Source organism: Manduca sexta, chromosome 9, assembly GCF_014839805.1.
Source record: "Manduca sexta isolate Smith_Timp_Sample1 chromosome 9, JHU_Msex_v1.0, whole genome shotgun sequence".
Taxonomy (NCBI): Eukaryota; Metazoa; Arthropoda; class Insecta; order Lepidoptera; family Sphingidae; genus Manduca; species Manduca sexta.
This window is the reverse complement of record NC_051123.1, coordinates 1,847,058-1,861,875: the sequence shown is the minus strand read 5'-3', so window position 1 is coordinate 1,861,875 and position 14,818 is coordinate 1,847,058. Positions and strand designations below refer to the sequence as shown.

Below are 14,818 nucleotides of genomic sequence, written 5' to 3'. Positions count from 1 at the left end.
CGGTAACAGCTTACGTATCGATTTGATGTAATAGATTGATTTCTAACTGAATATGATTGTTTGGTTGTGAAAACTGGTGGTTGGTCTCTCGTATGTGAGAGTCCGGGTAGGTACCACCGCAATGTATATTTCTGCCGCGAAGCAGTATGTAGTCGCTGTGTTCCGGTTTGAAGATCATTGTAGCCAGTGTAACTACTGTCATAAGACTCAACAGCTCTTGTCTCAAAATGGCAAGTGCAATCTCGTCATCCAAAGCAATAAAAAAAGAGTAGAAATTGTATTGGCAAGTGTATCGCAAGCGGATTTACAAAAAAATACTATAAACAAAATAATATCATCACCCTCATCTTGAGAAGGTCGAAAAGTTTTGAATGCATAATGGCGGCAATATATATTTTAATTATGAAAAAAAATCATATTGTCTTTATGTCAGTATGCTATCTTTACGCGAATGTTAGACATTAAAATGAAACTATTTTTCGGATTATATTGCGGTTTTTATATTTTAATTTTCTCTGACGTTTTGACTTTGCAGCCTTCGTGGTCACGGGATATAAAATCCGAAAAATACTTTAATTTTAATGTCAATATCCATAACATTATTTCCAAATTTATTCCTATATGTTTGTTTTATAGTATTAGATGCAACTAACGGAATGGTTTGCAGAAATATTGCACAAGTGGAGTTATTAAACTGATTGATCGATCAGTAAAGAAAAAAAGAGTTTAACAAAGTCACACTCCACTACGTAAAACCTAGCGCACACTTACAAATCGCTTGGTTAGAGTTGGTTAATTTATTTTATAATCCACTAACCTCATTTAATTTCAAAAAATTAAATATAAAACGCCTTGTTGTTTACTTATTAGAATATAATTGATCTATATTCATTAAATTAATATAAAATAGAATTACATTTAAATCAATGTCCTGCTTTGTGTATTGAACAAAATTTTGCAAATCATACATTTTAATTTGACCAAACATCTATAAACATGCACGAATGTTCAATGAAGTCTAACATTCCTTAATGATTTCTTATGTTTACGCGTTACAGTTAGGTAGATATTGTAACTCTGACTTTGCGGATGAACAACACCTCAGTCCCCTCCGTGACCATGAAGGCTGCAAAGTCTTCGAAACGTCGGGAGAAAAGTAAAATATTAAAACCGCGATAAAATCCGTAAAATAGTTTAATTTATAAGCTTAACATTCCTTATCAAAAGGTTTATTTTGATAACGATAATATCGACGATTGAAACAAATTTACTTAAGCTACATTTATTTTAATTTTAACTAAGTTAAAAAAAAAACATAGAAAAATGCTGATTTTAAATATGTATAACACTTAGTGTCGCTTAAAATGTCGCTTAGGTCATTAGCCTTTCCCCGTCGATATAGAACCAATCTTTAAAATGGATAAACTAGCGAAGACTGGTATAGCTTACTTAATTAAAGGGCGATGCAAAGCGATATAGTAGTTGTGTGTGTTAGCCTTTAATAAGAGTAATGTCATATCGAAAACTGTGTTGACTTTAAATTTTGTGCCTAATTTTCAGAATATGATTAAAGTAATGAAGTACTTTAGAACAACAAAATTCTAGTATTTTTGGGTAAAGCACATAAATATTTTGAATCTTTGATAGAAAAAGAAAAATCCGAATACAATTAAATGCTATGTCGACGGCAATATATCATCTAATATCAGATAATAGATCATTTATATTGCTGAACTGGGGTTTTACCACTATTTTATAAAAATCAACGTGACATTATCGTTTGCGTTTCGCATAATTGAAATATCTGAAAAAACGATAGAAAAGTTTTTTGATGGATAGCGAACAAATAAGAATTATAAGTATAACTAAGTAAAAATCTGTCTTTTCGATTACTAAATTTTGTTCATGACAAATCAGAAGGGGTATCTTATATATATGCAAAACAAATTTCTCAATCAATTTCTTAAGGTTAAAGCTTAAGGTCCATTTTTCAAATTTCGTCGTATTAAATTTTAAAGGCCGAAATATCCATGCATATTAATTATTTTTACGTTTTTCTTTCAACTGCGAGAACTAATCACTAACTAGACGTGAATTTAAATTCTTTACTTGTCAATACTTGTTTAGTTACCCAGATTAAAGGTGAAACAAAATGTATGAAAAATGGACCTTAAGCTATAACCTTAAGCCATGCACTTCTATGACTTATATATCACGTTTTCTTGAAGTTTCTGTGAACAAAACTTTAATTTTTGACCTTAACATCCCGTTATCTTTACGTAACAAAAACAAATTGAAAATTTGACCTTAACGTCTTATGATAAATATCTATCTAACTTTTCCATTAATAATATAATTGTAACCGACTGTACCCGATATTTCCGTGTGAAGCAGGAACCATTAGCCAGTGTGAGTGTTACGCTTCATTTACTGATATTTATGGCTTATTATACTATAATAGTATCGCCTCATCAGTGTTATAACATATATACTACGGCTATGAAATCGATAAGTAATTCTTTTAAAAATGATCAATCTTTCGAATATAAAAATCGTTTTGCCCGGAATTTGTGATCGTATTGATGTAAACGATTGCAAATATTATAGAAGGGAATGCGTGGTAATCCAGACATCTCTGCCTACCCCTTCCGGAATAAAGAGATATGTTATTCTAGGATCTACATTACAATACACATATGTATTGCTATAATTACTTGCCTAATATATAATTTATATCAATTCATACAAAAAAATATATAATCATGCGTTGAATTCTTTTGCGGTAAAACAGCAAGAATTGGGGTCATAACCCAAATGTCTACCAACAATCGTTAACGCTAACGCTATGGAAAATACATATAGACAAACTGTAGACATCTTTTTTTTTACCTGACATAACGTTTGCTTCCCTGGCAAGGCCGGCTCATATTAACACACCGGACTTTATGGTGCTTTAGGCACTCGAAACCCTTTGAAAAGTAAGTGACCGTGCTGAAGGCGATCCAACGGGTCACGAACCTCGGCTCAGGACGGTCACTGGGAGAGGATGAGATATCAGCGATTATGGGTGGTGGCGACACGTGAAGTGATACAATCTACCTAGTGTACAGACTTATCGTTATATGTCGCTTACATTCATTTAATTTTGTTAAAAAGATTAAAGATTGTTAAAAAGCATCTCTACGGACTCTGGTTTATTATCTTTTCATTAAACTAGGAAACAAAAACAACCCATAGTACCTTATAAATCGACGCTTGAAAGGCGATAATATCTAAGCGACAATTAGTAAATTTTTGAGTAGAGTGATTTAAAGTTTCGATTTTAATATAATAATTCATAAAAATTAAACTTTTTATTTTATAAAGATATAGCCTAATGATATTAAAATTGTCCTAGACTTACAAAACCTAGATTAAATGACGCAGAAAAAAATGGCGATTCTAAATATTTATATAATACATTTTTGGTATTTGTCGCTTAGATATACAAGCGTCCAAATACATTATACCTTGGAAGTTTATGAACCCAAAGGATTATACTGTTTTTGAAATGTTTTGTTTAAACATTAAAACAAAACATTTCAAAAACAACATAATTTAAAACTTATGAATACATACAAAATGAGTGCTCCGTCTACGTATTGTGTAATATACTCTGATTATACACATTCAAATCTAAAAGCTCAAGGCAGGCCGGTAACGGGCCACTTTCGGCGTCCGACCTTGGACAAAATGTGAAGACACTAAGGATGTGAGAGAAAATATTAATTCACGTTTTTGAGTAACCAAAGATCATACTTAATTACTGTTAGATTACTTCCTGCGTGGGTGTTTGGAACCGATATGGGTTTAAGAAACCGGAAAATTCATTATTATTTTTTAAGGAACCGGAATATTCCGGTACGTATAGATTCTAATACGGACTGGAATAATTGTTAATATTTTTTAAGAACCGGAATTATCCGGTATATTCCGGTTCTGGAGGCGCCGGGTGGATGACTGACCGGCGTCTCTCGCCCTGTGGAATGGGGGCGTTTGGAGCATTCCACCACGGTATCCCCTGCCTGTCGTAAGAGGCGACTAATAGGGGCCACGAAGGGGGTCGTCGGCGGGCAGCAGGGGGCTGTCCGCCCTAGTGCATTTTTGTGCATTTTTTGCACATCTTTCGGTTGACCCCCGGGATGGACGGCAGTGTGTTGTTGGCCTCAAACTGCCGTAGACGCCGGGGGCGTCCTTCGGTGCGTGGGGGCTTCTGAGCCCCCCTCCCCCATAGGAGACGGGCCGCAAGGCGGCACCGCGCAGGGGCGGCTGCGGTCGCAGACTTAGACACGTCAACGTCAGAGGAAGCCCGCAGCCGTCCCAAATGCGCCGAAGAGGGCCACCGCGGAGTTTTAGCTAGTAGGCCGTGCATAGGCTTAAGTTGTATATAGGGTTAGGGACTCGGCCCGGCGGTCGCCCGAAGGTCGTCATCAAATCCGGGCGGCTCAACGCCGGGCCGTAAGGCACAGTTACCCCAACATAAGCGCTCAGTCGCCCCCCACGAAGGCTGGGCGGTAGTAATAAGGAACTTTCCCCTATGTATCTTATGATATTGACATACATAACTATTATTAATCCAAGTATAAAATCTATTTCCAGCTATCTCAATTTTTTTAAAGTCAACAATCGATACAATTATATTTATAACCACGACCAAAAAAAAGGGATGTTATAAATTTAAGGTATTTCTTCAATAAAAGTTAGAAACGCATCCGCAATGCCTCTGAAAATTAATTACCAATAATGATAAATAACCATCAGAAATCCCACGCGCTCCCTTCTACATTAAAAATGTATTTTTTATATTAACACCAGCTTAAAAAACGTAAATAAAACTATTTATATATTGCCATTAAATAATGCCCAAATTATTCCAAGGCATCCGCAAAATAACCGAATAACCAGTCCAACACCGAGCGCCACCCTTCCATATGACATATTCTATGGCATTCTAAGGCAAAACGCCTTGGGCTCCGACCCCGTGATAAAGTTTTTATTATTCACACCAATAGGCATTTACATTCAATATATTACTTATTTATAGCAATTAATTCATATCGTGCAAACATACCATTAATAATTTTCAATCTCTACCTACGTATTCGTATGAATTAGGGTCCTACATCATTATTAACTTATCCGCGGTTTGTTATTTCAGTGACCAAGCTATGTGTAAACAGTCTTATAATTAACAGCCATTATGCAATTTAACCGAGCAGACCTTTGCAACTTAATATCAGAGTTAGTCACTATAGTCTAAGAGCCCGTGAACCCCAGACCTTCGTTATTTTATAAAAGCTGAAAGTTTGTCAGCGCATGCTCCCAACACAGGTAACAACGATGGGCCATTATGAAATTTGGGCTACAGTGGCTTTGGCAGGTACACGGTATTAAAAGTGTAAAAAGTGGGTGTGTATCAAAAACGTCTGGCTAACGAGGAAACATTATCTACTTATTACCCAAGTACTATATATAAAAATCAGCTTTTATACTATAACGTAAATAAAATTATAGCTTCATGAACATTAAGGGTGTCTGGCAAGAGATTGCCACGATGTTGAGTGTCTGTCAATGAATAACGTGATTTTTAATAATTTTCTGAAGGTAATACCATAAAATCTCACTTTATTATTTGATGCAACTAAATCGGTATTTTACACACCTTTAGTACCGTGTACCTGCCAAAGCCACTGTAGCCCAAACTTCATAATGGCCCATCGTTGTTACCTGTGTTAGGAGCATGCGCTGACAAACTTTCAGCTTTTATAAAATAACGAAGGTCTGGGGCTCACGAGCTCTTACTCTACTACTATTTATTACTATTATTTCTCTTATTAGACTGTCACGGTGTAGTTGTATTGCGTGCGAACTGATTTGAGCTCCCGCGTTCGAATCCTGGGTCGAGAAAGTGATATTTGGGTTATTTCTGCTCACTACCAGCCCGGAGTGTGAAAGTGTCCGATATCGCGATAGGTTACCCTATCACTTCATGAAATGGAAAACAATTGTCCAAAAGTGGGTACCCTAGACACCTCTGCAAGGCGTAATTTGTGTGCTTGTTTCTCTTAATATCAGACAAACTATTTACCCATAATTGATTACTAAAAAATCAAGTTGCATACCAAAAAAATAGCACTTAAAAATCCACTAAAACAGCATAATCAATTGTCACATAGCGTCATGTCTCGGTGTTGATTTTTCCAGTAATTTCTAGAATTACCCACATTACCCGCGTAATGTTTATATATTCCGAAGCGGCGAGATCTGGAAAGTATTAATTCTGCGCCTAGAAAGTTCCTCACTGATAGTGCATGGTAACTTGTTGAGAAAATTGGTTCATTTATCATGAACTGGATTATTGACGTATTTAATTGGAATATTGTTAATAAATGAAACAAGACGTGTTGTTAATTTTATTGGTAAATAGAATAGTTGTTAATTTGCAGTATGACTTGTAAATCGAAGAGAAATATTTTTAGATGGAGTATGTATTTACGCTTTCTTCAATGACAACTATTTTTAATAAGTAATAAAAATTGTAACAGATGATTTTTAACTTAAAGTAATAAGTGAATAACATGGTGAATACAAAATATAAAATGATTATTTTGATCTCCTTACAAATAGTTAGTGAAACGTAGTTCTATAAATGAGACTGTAGGGCATTTTATTTCATGAACTTATGACTGGCCGGTTGGTTTACACTTTTTGGAGACAGATTATAGTAATTTTTATTAATGCACGCCATACAACGTTTCTAAAAACGGTATAAAATCTAATAATTATTAAAAAAAAAGATAGATATAAAAATCTAAAGAACCAATAACATTAAACACAATGACAAGAAAAAATAGAAAAGCAAAGGCCCTTATCTGTACATCCTATGAAAGTGCAAGTTAGACCGTTTCTTTTTTTATCTGTCGCCATCTTACCAAACGTGTGGGCCTTACTCGACCTCTAACCATAACTTTCTCTGGTGTCAACGCCAACAATAAACTTCCGCGCAGTCATTATGAACTTGAAATAATGTGATGATCGCGGATCCTTGACCGAGCTCTCAAGAAAAATGCTGACGAACACATGCGGAACAAGATGGCGGCCCATTGTCAAAAAGTGACGTTTTCGCGCCCTTTTGACAATGGATGCTTCGTTGTAATTATGATGTAAATTTAGAAATCATTGTTTGATATGTTAATATTATTAAAACAAACAAAATTACGGGATAAAACTAGGTCATGAATGAAGTTTCACATATTATTTTTAACTTAACACAGAAATTATAGGCAATAAAACCACGTCTTACAGCCAAAATATTTCAAGTAGCAATTAATATTTTATGCCTCATTGATGTTTCTAAAATTTTGTCATTCACAACCTGAGAATTACGTAAAATTATTCGCATTAGCATTAAGAAAGTTACTAACCACGCATTCACATTTCAAAGTACATAAAAACAAACATTATAACGAATGCAAGCTTGTGTGGTAAAATATGAACGTACAGCAATGTTTAGCAAGAGAACATTACTTATTGACTTACTTAACAAATAATGGTACATCAATTTTGTCCATTAAGCAAACGAATTGCTGCGAGAAACACAAGTCACTCTGAAAGTGTGTTGAGTTCAAGTATAAAGACGAATACGAGCGAACCAACGCCACTTTTACCACCGACTAGCTTAAAAATGAATAATAAAAGTGTGTTAAATTTCACAATTGAAAGTTACCGAATAAAAAATCGATTTAAATACAATTTATTGCAGGATCGCAATTACTGTACCGTTGTAGGATGCTGTTATAACTTGTTATCGCAAAATCCGTATGAAATCAAGTCGCAACTGTACTAAAGACCTTCTTAGAAATAACATTTCTAGCGCAAGAGTACTTTCAAGAATATGGTTTTCCTTATCGTACGTGTATTGAGTCACATGTCTTCATTTTAATACAATATCACGCGTTTATCATGGAAGGGGTAGGCAGAGGTGTAACCAGGTAGTACGTGGATACTGGGTACTTTTCACAATATATTCCGTCCTATGATATGATACGTAAATCTATCGCCGTATCAGGAATTCCAGACTCTGGGCTGATAGTGAGCAGAAAAACCCAAATATCATTTTGCTCGCTCTAGGATTCGCAACTGCAACCTCAGTGTAGTGGTCATACCACGTATAGAATACATCTACGCCAAGGAGACAATCGTCCATTGTAATAAATTGATGTACATTGTATCCCACTTAATAATATAAATATTTTATCACATTATTCCCATTTATAAATTTATGAACTTACCTACATTTAAAGAGAAAATCGCTTGGCAGATTAAATGTAAAGAAAACATAATAGCGCAACAAAAAATAATTCAGAATAATAACTACAGGGTTACACGGTTCAAATTAAATAGCCCCGATATTATGTTGCAGACAAATTTCATATTTATAAAATAAAAGCAAAAAATTAACACACTTTCAGTTCGTGTACACGACCAGGCGCCTTATGCCTTCACTATGTACCGCTAGTCCTTTTAATGATTCAACTATGTTTAGACCTCAGCCTACACTATTTCTCCTATTAGTCACATAATGGTTTATTTGGGTGTCAGTTTGGGGTCCAATATAATGTCGACTGATGAGATATGATTGCCACTCAGCAGTCGCCATAATTATGCCGGCCTGTTGGAACCGGATATACACAGGCTGATCCCGGAACAACACTTACGTGGGCCACTATGGCGGGTTTTAACACCTTGTGTATGGTGGTCTCTATCCGAGTAGGTCTAGAAACATACCCATTGCCTACTAAAACCACACTGGCCACTTGTATGTTATTAATTAAAAGAATTTCAGAATAAGAGCAATTACTTCTAAGTTAACGCACAAGAAAGTGTGCCCAATCCGAATGCAAACTAGGGCGTGATTCGCATATCTGCGTTACTAGTTTTGAGCGAAGTACGTTTTTACTCATGACAAGTATCAAATTGTATTCTAGTTTGTATCATTACTGTACAATGTTTGGCAAATGTTTGGTCCATATTTGTGAGATTAAGTCGGTATTTAAACAATTTTAAGTTGTAGAGAGTATGATACAATGTTTGACAAATAATTTGCTCCATATTTAAGTGTTTAAGTCGATATTCAAACAAGTTTAAACAGTAGAGAGTATGGTTTTTTAACTGGCACAGCAAAGTACAAACATATCATCCCTTTATCGTCGAAGGGGTAGGCAGAGTTGCTATCAGGTCACTTTTCACCATGGGTGATAAGGGCTAGCCTATCACCATATCAGTCTCAAATTCCAGACCACTGACTGATTCTGAGCAAAACAAAACTAATATCACTACTTGACCCAGGATTCGATCCCGGTACTACAGAGTGAGTACCGCAATATAACTACAGCACTGAAGCTTGACAAAATTCGTCTTTAATATAGTGTCAGCCCCAGTATAAAGCATCCACTGCATGTCACACATTACAATGACATGTCTATTACATTAGAAAGTGCATTTCGGACACAAACGGAACATACCTTATATTTAATAAAACTTGTCATCCCAAGTATGAAAAAATAAATAAATAATATGAGCCCTGTACTATACACTGTCCCAATGCTGCTCTACTACGGAAAGGGATTAGGCCTTAGTCCACCACGCTGGCCCAGTGCGGAAAGCGGCGATAGCCTAGTTGGGTGTGGAACGGACTGCCATGACGAATGTCCGCAGGTTCAAATCCCAAGGGCACACCCCTCTGATTTTTCTAAATAATTATGTGTGTATTCTTTGTGAATTATCGCTTGCATTAACGGTAAAGGAAAACATACTGAGGAAACTTGCATACCTGAAAAATTCTCTATAGGAATTTTCAGTGTGTGAAGTCCAATGTGTGTGTAACAATGAAAAAATAAATGAACAAAATTATAATCAGAGTTGAAAAACTTCATATAATCGTTGACTTGTTACTTCCGTATCGTTAGTTATATAAAAACTGGTTATTTAATTAAAATTCTTATTTCTAGCTTCCAAAAAGCTAGATTTATTTATACTGAAGACAATTTCTTAATTTCACTTCGTTAATTTATATACGATTTCTAAATTTGGATGCATTTATGTTTGGATTATGAACGTTCTGCCCCGAATGTGGCGTAATTTTGGGTAATTGTGACGTACATCCTTTCAATATTATAATAATAAAGCTTGTTTTATTGTTTATTGAAATAAACCTAAATCACTAAATAGATCTACGGCAGGGGTGGCCAACCAGTCGATCGTGGCAAGGCAAAAATATAAATACGTAGAACAGCGCGCAACATACCTAATCACTAACTGCTGCACGCATCGTCTTGTATCATTTTTTAATCAAAATAATAATAAATTGTGTACTGAACTATGTTGTGTCATTTGAGATTTCAAGATGTATGTAGCTTGGTAGATCACACAGAGTATCATCAGTGAAAAGTAGATCTTGGGTCTTACCAAGTTGGCCACCCCTGATCTACGGTATCAGTAGTGTATATTTTGTATCCCGATATGTACCAAATGTTTGTCTTCAATTAACTTTAATGATTGTAAAAAGGCATTTTAGCTACGATCCTTAGAGTGAATATATAAACTATTTAAAGTTATACGTCCAGAAAGAATGCACAATGGCATTTTTACCACAGGCAGACTCGCGCAAACGAAATCGCGAGTACAAACTCGTCTTAAATTAATTAGGTTCAAGATCTGGATTAAAGAAAAAATCATTCAAATACTAATCGTGTTACAAAGGTAGATAGTTGAGTTTTATACACAGAGTATCTCTACCGACAGTTTTTTTAGTGACATAGGCCGGGGGACGACCTATGGGTTACCCAATGTGACGATAGATACCCAAGAGTTCAGGAGAGTCGTGCGAAACTGTCAAAAAGGAATGAGATTAAAAAATGGCTGTATGAGACTAGAAATCTCACACATCATACAATCATCAAACTGTCACATATCATCTTTTTTAAAGATTTCTGAGACGTTAACACTGGCAATCTCTTTTCACAATGTGGATTCCATCCTATGATAGAGATGATTCTATAGAAATTCGACACAAATTTTTAACTCCGGGCTGATCCTGCGCAGAAAACTGAATATCACTTTGCACAACATGGGATTCAAACCCTGGACTTCAGAGCGATGTACCGCTCACGCAAAATACAAATACGCCGCCGCTTCAGTTCTGTATGAATTCATCAACCATTACGAAGTGTGCGAAAGAAAGAGTTAGCGGTATCCCCTCTACGCGCATGTGCAATATTTGAGATATTAATTGCTGTTAGATTTCTTAAGCAATTATATTTCTGATTTCGTATTCTTTTTCTTCGTATAATAAATACCCTATTGTATTGGTGAAGTAATAGCCATACTAAATTAGCAGTGCGTCCCCAATATTAGATCTTACAATATCCCACAACAAGGCCTCCGTGAACCTCTAGAGGGTCGCCCTCAGTATGTTCACTTAAGGGCTCGCAGTGCCTAAAGCTCTCACCCGCAAGACCGGTGTATTTGTATAAGCCCTGCCAGGCTAACAAACGTATGACCATGTTAAAAAAAAATATAACACGGCCCTCCACACATCAGAACATGCTAACTGTATTTTTGGAAGCTAGCAATTCGAAATCTAAAATACATTTAAAAAAAAATATTTAACATAATATTTTGGAAAGTACGTCATCCTTACTTTGATTGTTAAAATTTTTTATAATGTGGATATTGATCCGTTAATTCATAATTTATCTATCACAAAAAGTATTGATTATTTGTAACCAAACAATAGACAAATAAATAAGGAAAAAATTTGTAGTTTTAAATTTTCAGAAGACAATTTAATTTTTTGTAACAATTATGCGCAAATCTTTGCCAATTTCCGCCGTTAATCGTGCGCCGTGAATGACACAAATGCCCAAGGTCGTTTGCTTGTAGAAGGGCCTTAAATTATATATTTAGGGATAACAAACATATTCCGTAGATAAAACTACCACCCTTACAACATCATTTATGTGACTGTACCGTGGTACAGCGTTTTAATAATACTATGTACACACTACCACATAGGCGACATCTAACACAATGCCATCGCAAGCGGTGATAGCCTAGTTGTTTATGAAACAGATTGCCGAGACGAATGTTCGCAGGTTCAAATCCCAAGAGCACAACTCTAACTTTTCTAAAATTATGTGTGTATTTTTTGTGAATTACCGCTTGCTTTAACGGTGAAGGAAAAAAATGTGAGGAACCCTGCATACCTGAGAAGTTCTCTATCAGAATTTTGAGGGTGTGTGAAGTCTACCAATCAGAACTAGGCCAGCGTGGTGGACTAAGGTCTAATCCCTCTCAGAAGTAGGCCTGTGCCCAGCAGTAGGACAGTATATAATAGAGTGCTGATATTTTTATTTATTATATTATAATCATCAGTACCCAACTACGTATGGTTAGCCCGTATATAATTATGATGCATATTACTCCTAAAGAAAGCTTAGCGGACGCGGTAAAATCGATTGTTTCCCGGATAATCGACCGGGAAAACGGTTATTAATGAGTTTAAAGAGTTTATTTGCTCATACTTAGCGGTTAATTGGTGTAGCATTTTCATTTATCCTCATAATTATTATCATAGAGACAGTGTCACAATTTATCAACATAATAATTATAAAATAGTCTGAAATACAATTTTGGTAGAAAATTTTCGGATCTCATTTAGATATAATACTAAAAAATACAAAATATCTTTCAATAAAAGCCAGTAAAAAAAAAAAAACAAAAATATAACAACTATTTTTACATTAAACTGTGTCATAGTATTAATTATAATTAATAATAACAATAACAGATTATATTATATTTAAAGCTCACCATAATAAAGTCCGTATTCAGCTAACACAGAGCAAAATCCAAAAAGTTTTTAATTACGTCGCAGCGGAGGTGGTCAAAACATTAGTGCAAAGAAACTCGTTAACATCAGAATGGAGACGTTCGAAATTCAAACACAGAACGAAATGCACATCACTTGTCAAATTACGTTCGAAATTCGAATCACGCGCGCTCAAACCATAGTCATTTTTTTCGCGTGTGAGCGATGGAAATCTACTTAGGTTCGGAAGTATCACGCGCAGGCGTGTAGCGATCGCGCCGGACTGTGGTCAACTGGCCAGAGCGGCAGATCTCTACGCGCAGTATGGGCTGATCCAAACATTTTTTTAATCCAGTGAAAATTTTGCACCGTCATAATTGTCTTCTTGTAAGGACTTTACAAACATCATTCCCAAAAACTTTCACTCTGGAAGCGAAAATTTCATAATTATCTTATTAAAATGTACTAGTGTACTTTCACTGAATGATGTACCTAATAACGATCATAATATTCATGAACAGTTTGTACTCATTAAAACATACGTTCTTATATTCCATACATAACTGAGAAAGCGCAAGTTTGTGTCATTTCGGCCAGTAATAAATCAGTCATTTTTTTTTAATTAAAACTCCTTTTTTGATTTTAAAATATGTTCGGTACAAACCTTTTTAGTAATACACCAAACTATTTATAGAACAGTTAAAAACACTGCAAGCTGATATATTTCTTTAACAATTATGAACTTCATTATTAATTATTACATTAAACAAACCACCGTAGTCGACTACTAATAATTCACGCCAACATTTTAGCATTGAAAACTAATTCCCAAAGTCATCTATTACGATGCAATTCGAACATGTGAAAGCAAATTCGTCTCGAGAGTTCTTACCTTTGTACAGAGTTAAGTGATTTAACTGTATTTGTTAGTTGCGATTGGTTTTGAGTACTGTCTAAAATCCAGACAAACCGGATATACGTCTTTCGATCTAGATATCTGGAATAGGAATCAGGGATTTGTATTTGATTGGCATTGGCATTGCTATCCTTCTATAGAACTGGCCGTAGCCCCTTGATCGCACGGCTAATAAGATATATATCTCCCTTACCCCTACTTCTACCTGTCCACCTGATGAAGGAGGTGGCAAAATCTTTGTGTTTAATTTTTCGGAATCGTTTCACACTACTATTAGGTAAGACCATTAATAATTTTATTAATAAAAACCCTTTTCTCGATATTCATATCTACAAGCATCTATCCTATGTTTAATGAAATTTCCAAACGGTAGATTTTATCAAGCAGTCGGTCCAGAAAGCGCGCCGCTATCTCCGGTAATGCGCCGCGCGACACGCAACTGCCCATGCGCAGATGTCAATACCATAGAGTAAAGAGTATAGAGGAGTCACTTTATTGAATTTTGTATAATGTTTAATATTGCATATATGGCGATAGGGTCGCCCCTTATATATCCTAAGTACTACACCCGCATCATGATGAAATTAAATATCTTTCAAAACTAAAATGGCAAATTCAAAATAATAACCTATTACCCTTAAGACCTTTTTTTCGACAAGGCCATACCAAAAGCAATGAATGCACTTTTACAAGATTAAATTAAAAAACCTTAACAAAAATACTTCCGACATCATCCTACCTATATCTAGTTGTTTTTATATTTTCGGTAGTCAAACGAGCAAGTGGTCCGCTTGATGGTAAGCAGCATCCGCCGCTCATGGACTAAACCAATGCCAGAGGTACAACCTAGCCGTTGCCTACCGGAATGCAAATTATGTAAAGATTAGTTTAATTACATATATCGTATAAGTCAATATTTTATTTTATTTTTATTTAATACCATTTCAACAGTATAATTATTAAAATTTCTATAATAACATTACAATGTCATG

At 35.3% G+C, this 14,818-nt stretch overlaps 1 protein-coding gene across 1 annotated transcript in view; it reads right to left on the bottom strand.

The window, feature by feature from the left end:
• Nucleotides 1-13,192, bottom strand: part of LOC115455705 — a 45,892-nt gene extending 32,700 nt beyond the window's left edge. The window contains exon 1 of the mRNA XM_037436943.1: nucleotides 12,913-13,192. The gene's annotated coding sequence lies outside the window, so the exon portion shown is untranslated. The remainder of the gene's footprint in view (nucleotides 1-12,912) is intronic.
• Between the last annotated feature and the right edge of the window lie 1,626 nt (nucleotides 13,193-14,818).